This window comes from Bufo gargarizans, chromosome 3 (assembly GCF_014858855.1).
Source record: "Bufo gargarizans isolate SCDJY-AF-19 chromosome 3, ASM1485885v1, whole genome shotgun sequence".
Classification (NCBI taxonomy): Eukaryota; Metazoa; Chordata; class Amphibia; order Anura; family Bufonidae; genus Bufo; species Bufo gargarizans.
In genome coordinates, this window is record NC_058082.1 from 100,507,766 (window position 1) to 100,517,846 (window position 10,081).

Sequence of the window (10,081 nt, forward strand, 5' to 3'; positions counted from 1 at the left end):
TACGTCGTTAACCCTTTAGGTGTTGCACAAGAGTTATTGGCAAATGGGGATGAAATTAGAAAATTTCTTTTTTTGCCTTATTTTCCATTTTAACCCATGTTTTCCACTAACAAATCAAGGGTTAACAGCCAAACAAGACTGTATCTTTATTGCCCTGACTCTGCCGTTTACAGAAACACCCAATATGTGGCCGCAAACTACTGTACGGCCACACAGCGGGGCGTAGAGTGAAAGGTGCGCCGTATGGTTTTTGGAGGGCTGATTTTTATGGACTGGTTTATTTACACCATGTCCCATTTGAAGCCCCCTGATGCACCCCTGGAGTAGAAACTCCCTAAAAGTGACCCCATCTAAGAAACTACACCCCTCAAGGTATTCAAAACTGATTTTACATACGTCGTTAACCCTTTAGGTGTTGCACAAGAGTTATTGGCAAATGGGGATGAAATTGGAAAATTTCATTTTTTTTGCCTTATTTTCCATTTTAGCCCATGTTTTCTACTAACAAAGCAAGGGTTAACAGCCAAAAAAGACTGTATCTCTATTACCCTGACTCTGCCGTTTACAGAAACACCCAATATGTGGCCGTACACTACTGTACGGCCACACAGCGGGGCGTAGAGTCAAAGGTGCGCCGTTTGGTTATTTACACCATGTCCTGTTTCAACCCCCCTGATGCACCCCTGGAGTCGAAACTCCCTAAAAGTGACCCCATTTTGGAAACTACGGGATAAGGTGGCATTTTTTGGGGGAGTATTTTTAGGGTAAATATAATTTTTGGTTGCTCTATATTACATTTTTGTGAGGCAAGGTTACCAAAAATTGAAATTCTGATATTTCATCTCCATTTGCCATTAACTGTTGAGGAACACCTAAAGGGTTAATAAAGTTTGTATAATCAGTTTTGAATACCTTGAGGGGTGTAGTTTCTTAGATGGGGTCAATTTTAGGGAGTTTTTACTCTAGGGGGGCATCAGGGGGCTTCAAAAGGGATATGGTGTCAATAAAAAAGGCCATCAAAATCGGCCTTCCAGAAACCATGTCGGTCCTTTCCTTTTGCGGCTTCCCTTTTACGGATACAGCAGTTTACGACCACAAATGTGGCGTTTCTGTAAACTGCAGTATCAGGGTAATAAATTTTAACTTTTGTTTGGTTGTTAACCCTTGTTTTGTTACCGGAAAAAATGGACTGAAATGGAAAAGTGCCAAAAATAGCGGTTTTGGCACCTTTTTTTTTTTTTTTTTAACCGTGTTAATCTGGGTAGTTAGGTCATGGGATATTGTTATAGAGGAGATTCTTACGGACACGGCAATATCTAATAAGTCTACTTTTTTTTTTTACAATTATTTAGGTTTTTGACTATATTATCTTTTTTGATACATTTTTTTTGGGGTATCTCTAAAGTCTAAGTGTCATTTTTTTTATTTTCTTTTAGCCAATTATCTTATGTGGGGGCTCATTTTTTGCGGGATGAGCGGACGGTTTTATTGGCACTATTTTGGGGGCTATATGACTTTTTGATCGCTTGCTATTAAACTTTTTGTTATGTAAGGTGACAAAAAAAATTTTTTTTGCACCTATTTTTTTTTTTTTTTTTTTACTGTGTTAATCTGGGGGGTTGGGTCATGGGGTATTTTTATAGAGGAGATTCTTACGGACGCGGCGATACCTAATTAGTCAACTTTTTTTTTACAATTATTTAGGTTTTAGACTATATTATCCTTTTTGATACCCTAAAAAAAATTTTGTATCTCTAAAGTCTAAGAGTCATTTTCTATTTTTTTTTTTATCTGATTATCTTATGTGGGGGCTCATTTTTTGCGGGATGAGATGACGGTTTTATTGGCACTAATTTGGGGGCTATATGACTTTTTGATCGCTTGCTATTAAACTTTTTATTATGTAAGGTGACAAAAAAAACTTTTTTTGCATCTTTTTTTTTTTTTTCTGGACCGTGTTAATCTGGGGGGTTAGGTCATGGGGCATTTTTATAGAGGAGATTATTACCGACGCGGCAATACCTATGTCTACTTTTAATAAATTATTTTAGTTTTTTTGGGTGTCTCAAGTCTGAGAACCATTTTTTTTTTTTATCCGATGTCAGTGCTAAATTGGGATATAAATTTAGTACTCCATGGAAGTGTGATACTCCCTGAAGCAACCGTCAATGCAGAGGCCCGGATGATCGGGTCATGTGTCGCACTGAGTAGTCGTGTCCTTCCGTATCCCCCTCCTGCGACACACTCTGCACTTTTTTTGGGTTCGTCCCTTCTTTCCAGTATGGGGGACCACACCTGGAAAGTGTTGGCCAGGGATGATCCGGGCGCCTACAGTTCCCGAGGTACTCCGGCCTGCTCTTTCCCGGTCCGAAAAGATCAGGGCCTTGAGGACTGCCTCATAGAACTGGAGGAATGTCCCTGTGTTGCCAGCGCTTCGGGATAGTACAAAAGAGTTGTACATGGCAACCTGTACCAAGTAGACCGCAACTTTTTTGTACCATGCCCGGGTTTTGCGCATGGCGTTATATGGCTTGAGGACTTGATCCGAGAGATCAACTCCTCCCATATACCGATTGTAGGCGACGATACAATCGGGCTTGAGGACCGTTGCCGAGGTACCTCGCACAGGGACAGGGGTGATGCCGTTACCATGAATTGTGGACAGCATAAGGACATCCCTCTTGTCCTTATACCTGACCAGTAACAGGTTTCCAGTGGTAAGGGCACGGGTCTCACCCGTGGGGATAGGTACCTGGAGGGGGTGGGCAGGGAGGCCGCGTTGATTTTTCCGCACGGTCCCACAAGCGGACGTGGATCTGGCGGCAAGGGACTGGAACAAGGGGATACTGGTATAAAAGTTATCCACGTACAAGTGGTAACCCTTATCCAGCAGTGGGTGCATAAGGTCCCACACAAGTTTCCCGGTAACACCCAGAGTGGGGGGACATTCTGGGGGTTGAATCCGGGAATCTCGCCCCTCGTATACACGAAATTTGTAAGTGTACCCTGAGGTACTCTCACAAATTTTGTATAGCTTCACAACATACCTCGCCCGCTTGGAGGGCACATACTGGCGGAAAATGAGTCTCCCCTTGAACGCAATGAGAGACTCATCAACCGCGACCTCCCTTCCAGGTACATAGGCCTCCATGAATTTGGCCCCAAAGTGATCGATGACCGGCCGTATCTTATACAGACGGTCATGGGCAGGATCACCTCGGGGTGGACATGCTGCATTATCGGAATAATGCAGACATTTCCGGATGGCCTCAAACCGGGAGCGTGTCATAACTGTACTGTAAAGTGGGGTCTGATATAGGACGTCCCCACTCCAGTACAGCCTGGCACTGGGTTTCTTGACCAGGCCCATATGCAGCACGAGGCCCCAAAATGTCCTCATTTCGGCTGCACTGACCGGCGTCCAGCCACCGGGCCTGGCCAAAAAGGAGCCCGGGTGTTGAGCGACGAACTGTTGGGCGTACAGATTCGTCTGCTCCACCATCAGATTTACCAGTGGGTCACTGAAAAAATGACAAAAAAAGTCATATTCAGTGTAGCCCACTGTGGAAATCTGGATTCCTGATTGGCCTACGAAATCAGGAATCACGGGCTCGTATCGCTCTGGGCTACACCAGACAAGTTCACCGGCAGGGTGCTCCGGTGGATTTAACTGGTGGGCCGGGAAACCAGTACGAGCCCCAGAGCTGCTCGTACTAGTGTGGGCCACAGGGTCCCTAACATGGCGGTCCCCTTGCTCCGCCTGGCGGCGTCTCCGCCGCCTTGGGGGCTCATCATCATCGCTAGATGATGAGGAGGATGCGGATGACAACAGGAATGTGGGGTCATCCTCATCCTCACTGGGACTCTCGGACTCGGAGGCAAGCTGGGCGTATGCCTCCTCAGCCGAGAACGTCCGGCGGGCCATAGGGGAGTGTGTGTCTGCGTGTATATGTGCGTGTGTGTAACTCTTTATTTGGTGTGCGTGTGTGAGGGGGCACGGGTGTTCACGAACTCACCCTAAAACTAACAGAAAAAATATATAAACTAACTAAAAAAAGGGCAAAAAATGTGGGGGGAAAAAATTCAAAACTGCTGATCAACCGTCCGAAGTTGATCAGCGGTGGGGCGTGCGATGCGCTAACAGTGGCCGGACGCTAAGTGCCGGCCACAGTCAGCGTACGCAAAAAAAAAAAAAAGCACCCCAAAAAAGGTGGGGGTGCAAGTGGCAGGGGGAGGGGGGCAAGTGGCAGCACCCCTGGGGGGTCTAGGGTCACACAGCTGTGCTGTGGACCCCAGACACCCTAACTGGGGTGATGCAATAAAAGTTCAAAAAAACTACCTTTCCCTTTTTTTTCCCTGCCTAAACCAAACTTTCCCTAGCTGTCCCTATGTACCTGATGGGGTGCTGGGGGCAGAGATCGGGTCCTGGGGGCACAGATCGGGGTGCCGGCAGCGGTGGCAGACACGTGCAGGCAGCTCCTCTCTCCTCCGGCTCCGGAACACAAAAGGAGGAGGAGAGGGGTGCCTGCCTCTTTTGAATCTGCCGCCGGCCCGCCCACAGACCAATCAGAAAGCGATCCTAAGTGGTGATGTCACCATCACCACTCAGGATCGCTGGATGGTGATTGGTGGAGTGAAATCACACCACCATCACCATCCTGTTCTGGGTTATCGGGTCTTCAGAAACCCGAATAACCCGGAAACGCAGAAAACCGCAGGTCTGAATTGACCTGCGGTTTTCTGCGATCGCATACTTGGGGGGGTCACCGGACCCCCCGACGCATTTGCCCCAAGTGCCTGCTCAATGATTTGAGCAGGAACGGGGTTCCGATCGCCGCCGGCCGCGCGGCGGTGATTGAAAATGCACAGGGCGTACATGTACGCCCTGTGTCCTTAAGTACCAGGGCACAAGGGCGTACCTGTACGCCCTGTGTCCTTAAGGGGTTAAGGTTAGGTCTACACGACAACATTTGTTGCGCGAAAAAGATTTGCGCGACAGATAGGACGCAACATTTGTCGAGCAACATTTTGTTGCACTAATGTCGGGCGACAATTTTTATAATGGCAGTCTATGGTGTCGCACTGCAACATGCGACATGCTGCGACTGCGACGCGACAGTCGCAGAAAAATCAGACCAAATGCATCAAATTTATTAAAGGTGTTATCCCATGATTGATGTAAAAAATGAAAATTAGACATCATATAGTATATGACAATCTCTTTCTAACAAAGCTAGAACCAGGCCTGTACCTCACATGGATCTAGAGATCTCCCCATTCATTGCTCCAATTGTTCTTCTAGATGTATTTCAAGCTGGCATTTTAGGGGTGTGTCCTTTCCACTGCAGCTGGTGGCAGTTGAAGAATGGACCTGAGCATGTGCTTCCATCTCAGTGGGCAGGACATAGAAATTTTAAAAAAGAGCAAACAGCAGGTGGCGCTATACAGATAGATTTCAGTGAATAACTCTGTGCCTATTCTAAATTGTTAATTGCGTGCAATTACAAAAGTATTCAGATCCAGGTGCTGGTTTGAAAATGTATGATATTTTTAAGAGGCTTACATTATTTTTTTTTATAAATTTGGGTTATTTTAATCCAACAAAATTCAGTTCTACCATATGAATTAGCAGTCTCCATAAATCGCTCCAATATGATAACTCAAGATGTTCAGCTGGGAACTAGTCCTTAGGGTGAGTAACTCAGGAAAGTTGCCATACTCCCAGGCTTTTTCAGGTTTCCTCATTGGTCCCTGCTAGTCTGACATTAGGGCTATCTTTGCTAGATTAGCAGGAATTATATGCCATCTTGTACTGTGAAGTTTATTGAATATTGCATTTTATTGAGGTGCTATAAATGCTATATAGATACATTTTCTCTGTAGGTACACACGATCATGGCAAATCCATCTTCATTGCCCTTCATTGCACACGGTTTAGGAAATGTAGGGACTTTTTCTACCACATTCTGTCTGTTATAGCAGGGTTCCTCAAATCCAGTCCTCAGGGCCCACCTGCCGGTCATGTTTTCAGGATTTCCTTAGCATTCAGCAGGTAAAATAATTAGTGTCAGTGCATCAGGACTTACCACAGGTATTCATTCTGTGGGATATTCTCAAATCATGACTGGTAGGTGAGCCCTGAGGACTGGAGTTGAGGAACACTGTGTTATAGGACGTTGTATGAAGGCAAAACATGACCTTTAGTAGCTGGGAAATTCTCTCTGGAAGAGTACACAGTGCATCCTACCACTTACGGTCTAATGAAGGCTTTGGTGCAGGACTGAGGTAATGACATGCTGGCAATATTCTGCTTTCCACTTAACAAAACCAGCTGGGCATTGTGATAATGTCATAATGGTCCTGCAGAAAATAATAAAATTGCCGGTGTGGTGTAAACTTCTAATATCGTTATTCACACTGTCCAATTACAAAAGATCCAGGCAGCTAAAACAACATTTTTATAATTATAGCATACACAACATAAACTGTAATAATGCTATTAATACCTAATGATACCAGAAATCATTACAGATCTACATTACTCTGATGTGGTGCTGATAACCTTTTAGTTGTCCAGTTTAAATGGGTAGTTGCAGACAAACTCCTCTGGCAGTGGACTTTGTCCGTGTCAACAAAATGATTGGGCCTTTCAAATCCAGTGTCCCCAATTTTCGTCTCCCCAACATCTGCCATGTTAGAAGCCTCCATACACATTAGATGGTCATCCATTCCTACCGAAATCAGTGGGTTTGACCAGTTTTAAACTTGTGGTTAGTAAAACCCAAGACTGCAAGTTCTTTTACCAGTGTAATTCTGAGGACATCTAGACATGTCCAATGAATTTAGTCCATATTGTCCTTATTGCAGCTCAGTTAGATTTTAGCCAGATGGTGATCACTAGAGGTTCCTGGGTGTAAGTGCAACATCTCAGAGGTATGGTCAATGTTCAATATTTTTTATTTTTTTTTACATTATGTGAATGTTCACTCCCTGGTGGCGAACAGTACCAGTCTAATTTCTAGTGGATAGTGGTACAACCAACATCTGACCCTTCAGTGGTACTCTCTGCATTTGACACCCTATGGACAGCCTCTCATGGATTGATGGCAGATGACCAGTAATACAACTAGTAACCAACTTCTTTGTGTTCAGTGTAAAAATCATAATATCTCAGAAGGTGGCCAATAGTGCATACAGCAAACCAATCACTGACGGCACTGTGGGGGACGTTATCTGTGATGGTCTAGTAGGTAGTGGACCAGTGTAAGGTTGGGTAAATGTTGTCAATACACTGTTGTCAGAATTTAATGTTGCCCAGAACAGGAAACTTATGTTTTTGACACACTTACACTAACATAATTTCACCAAAGTGCTCTAATGCATTGTATTTGTAGTATTAAAAGCTAATACAGTCTAAAGCAGGTTAATAAATATACACTATACACTCCGCTTTGCAAAATGTGGAGACCCCCTAAAAATGTATGTGACTATTGATAAAGGTTACATGTCTAATGGTTGTGTTTGACACTGTGTCTTTGAACTGGCAGCCACTATCTGCTGTAATGCTCTTTCATAAGTGAGTCTTTATCATAGTGTGTGGCAATTTTATACAACCTTAGATACAGTATGTATTTTATTTCCATTGTTATGCTGCCACCTTGTGTCCAAACTCATGTTATGGCATTGTATGTTCATGCAAGAAGACCTTTGGTCTCATGACCCTCCTGTGAAGGGAGCAGGGTGGTGTAAGCACTTGAAATAAGTGCTGGCCACAAAGCTACATTCGGATGCATGTGGAGGAGCAGGACAGCCACCGACTATCCCGGCAGTATTCTGGAAGCAGTGCCACAGTATTGTCTCAACAAGGGAAATGCTTACACTATTGGAGAGGTGGAACCAGCCACGATTCTGAGCAAAACTCCAGAAGGAATGCCAACCTTGTACTGGAAGCCTCAGCAGTAATAAAACAAAACAAAAAAAACATCCTATTAGTCAAAAATCGGAACAGAAGGACAGCTGAGAGTGGTCCAGAAACAATCAAGAAAAAGGATACCATCCCAGTACTCTTGGAAGATGATTTGAAACCATTTTTCAGATTTAATTATGAATTCAACTAAGGCCTCATGCACACGACCGTATTTTGTTACCGTGTCCGATCCGTTTTTTTTGCGGATAGGATGCGGACCCATTCATTTCAATGGGTCCGCGAAAAACGCGGACAGCACACAGTGTGCTGTCCGCATCAGTATGTCCGTTCCGTTGCTCCGCAAAAAAAATAGTGCATGTCCTATTTTTTTCTAGTTTGCAGACAAGGATAGGCATTATTACAATGGATCCGCAAAAAAAACGGATCCGCAAAAAAAATGGATGCCATACGGAAAGTCATCCGTTTTTTTGTGGACTGCAAAACACATACAGTCGTGTGCATGTAGCCTAAAACGTACATTTTTGAGTAAATCAGTAGTACAGGTGAATATAAGAAACTTTGTAATATATCAGAGACAATAACCTTGTTCTAGAGTTAATGCTTATTTTCATTCTTTCTCTTTTTCTTAATGAACTTTCTCTTTGAAATTTGTAAGAAATCCATCTTGCTGGGATCAACAGCAATAGCAAAAGCTGGGATCGAGTAACTATAAAACCCAAAAGACATAGGTTCAGGACTGTGGGTCTATCACAGAGAGTCAATTGATCGAAATAGACAAGAAGGTTCCCTTGGCTTCATCTAACCAAAACCATAGAATATCCCAATTTATTTATCCTCAGCCTCCATTATTTAGCTGCCTTATAGCACAAAATAGGTTGGAGACTCTCTCAGAACTTTCCTAAATATTTGGGTCCAAATGCGGACTGGCTCTCTCTAAACTGACGTGGCCCCAGGTTAGATTGTAGAAATTGGGGCCACACTTTTAAAATCCTTAAAATAAATTTTACAATGTGAATCACCAGTGAACTTTGACCCTAAATTATGCCTATGAGAAGATACTCCTCACTTTTTTATGGACAGATGTAACCCTGATATTCGATGTTCTTTAGTTTATATCCAGGATTTTAATAGTTGAGTACTGGCTCTCTGAGTAGACAACTTCATATAGTCAATGGAAAATAAGATTATTAAGTCATATTCAATTGGAAGAATCTATATTTAGATCTGGGGCCAAATCCCAATATTTTGACATAATGTGGACCTCATGGATAGGATTAGAGATGAGCGAATTTTTTAAAAATTTGATTCCGCCGTTTCGCCAAATTGTTCGGAAAAATGAGCTTTGATCCAAATTTATTTGCGGCAAATTTCGTTACAAAAACGGCTATTTCCGGGCTGCAGAGAGCCTTTATAGTGGTGTAGAACACTGTGCCTGGCAGTAACACGCATAGGGAGTATGCTGTGGCAGTGAAATAATATTGTGAGTCAGTATGACATACAGATGACAGGGGTCGCTCTTAGAATCACTGCACACTTCACTTATTTGGGCAGTCACGGGGCCAAAACTGACCAAAAAAATGAAGTATCAACTCAGCCTTACAGGTAGCTGTATCATCAAGAAGAAGCGCACTCCTTTTAAACCCTTGTCAGCTGATTCCACATCGATGTCTACAGAATCTCTTCTATTAAACGCTTATACAAGTAGAGCCCCCCTGATAGAGTGGAGAGGGTGTCAGAAGTAAGTTTGTGTTGATGTGACAGATTAATTTGCCCTTCCTCTGATCCGTCAGAACAATAACCCACAAAAAACGGATCCTGTCTGTGGAGCATCCGCCTTTACTCGGTCAGCATTTGGTTAATAATCCATCAGTATTGCTAGTGCCAAAAAAAACTGTAGTGGATCTAAAACAGAGATGACACATGATCGGAATATTTGCATGCCTTCTGTGTTCTGTACCCACTCCTGCTTTTGGCTACCAAATCACAAGCCAATTCTGATGGGACCATACAGGCCTTACAGCTGCTACACAGACAGGATCCGTTGTGCGTCTCATTTTTACTTCCTTCTGACAAATCATAAGAAGGGTCAAATAAATGATGATGTCAGCCAGTTTGAATGGCAAAATAGTGGCCGAGTCATGAAGTGGGAAGGGT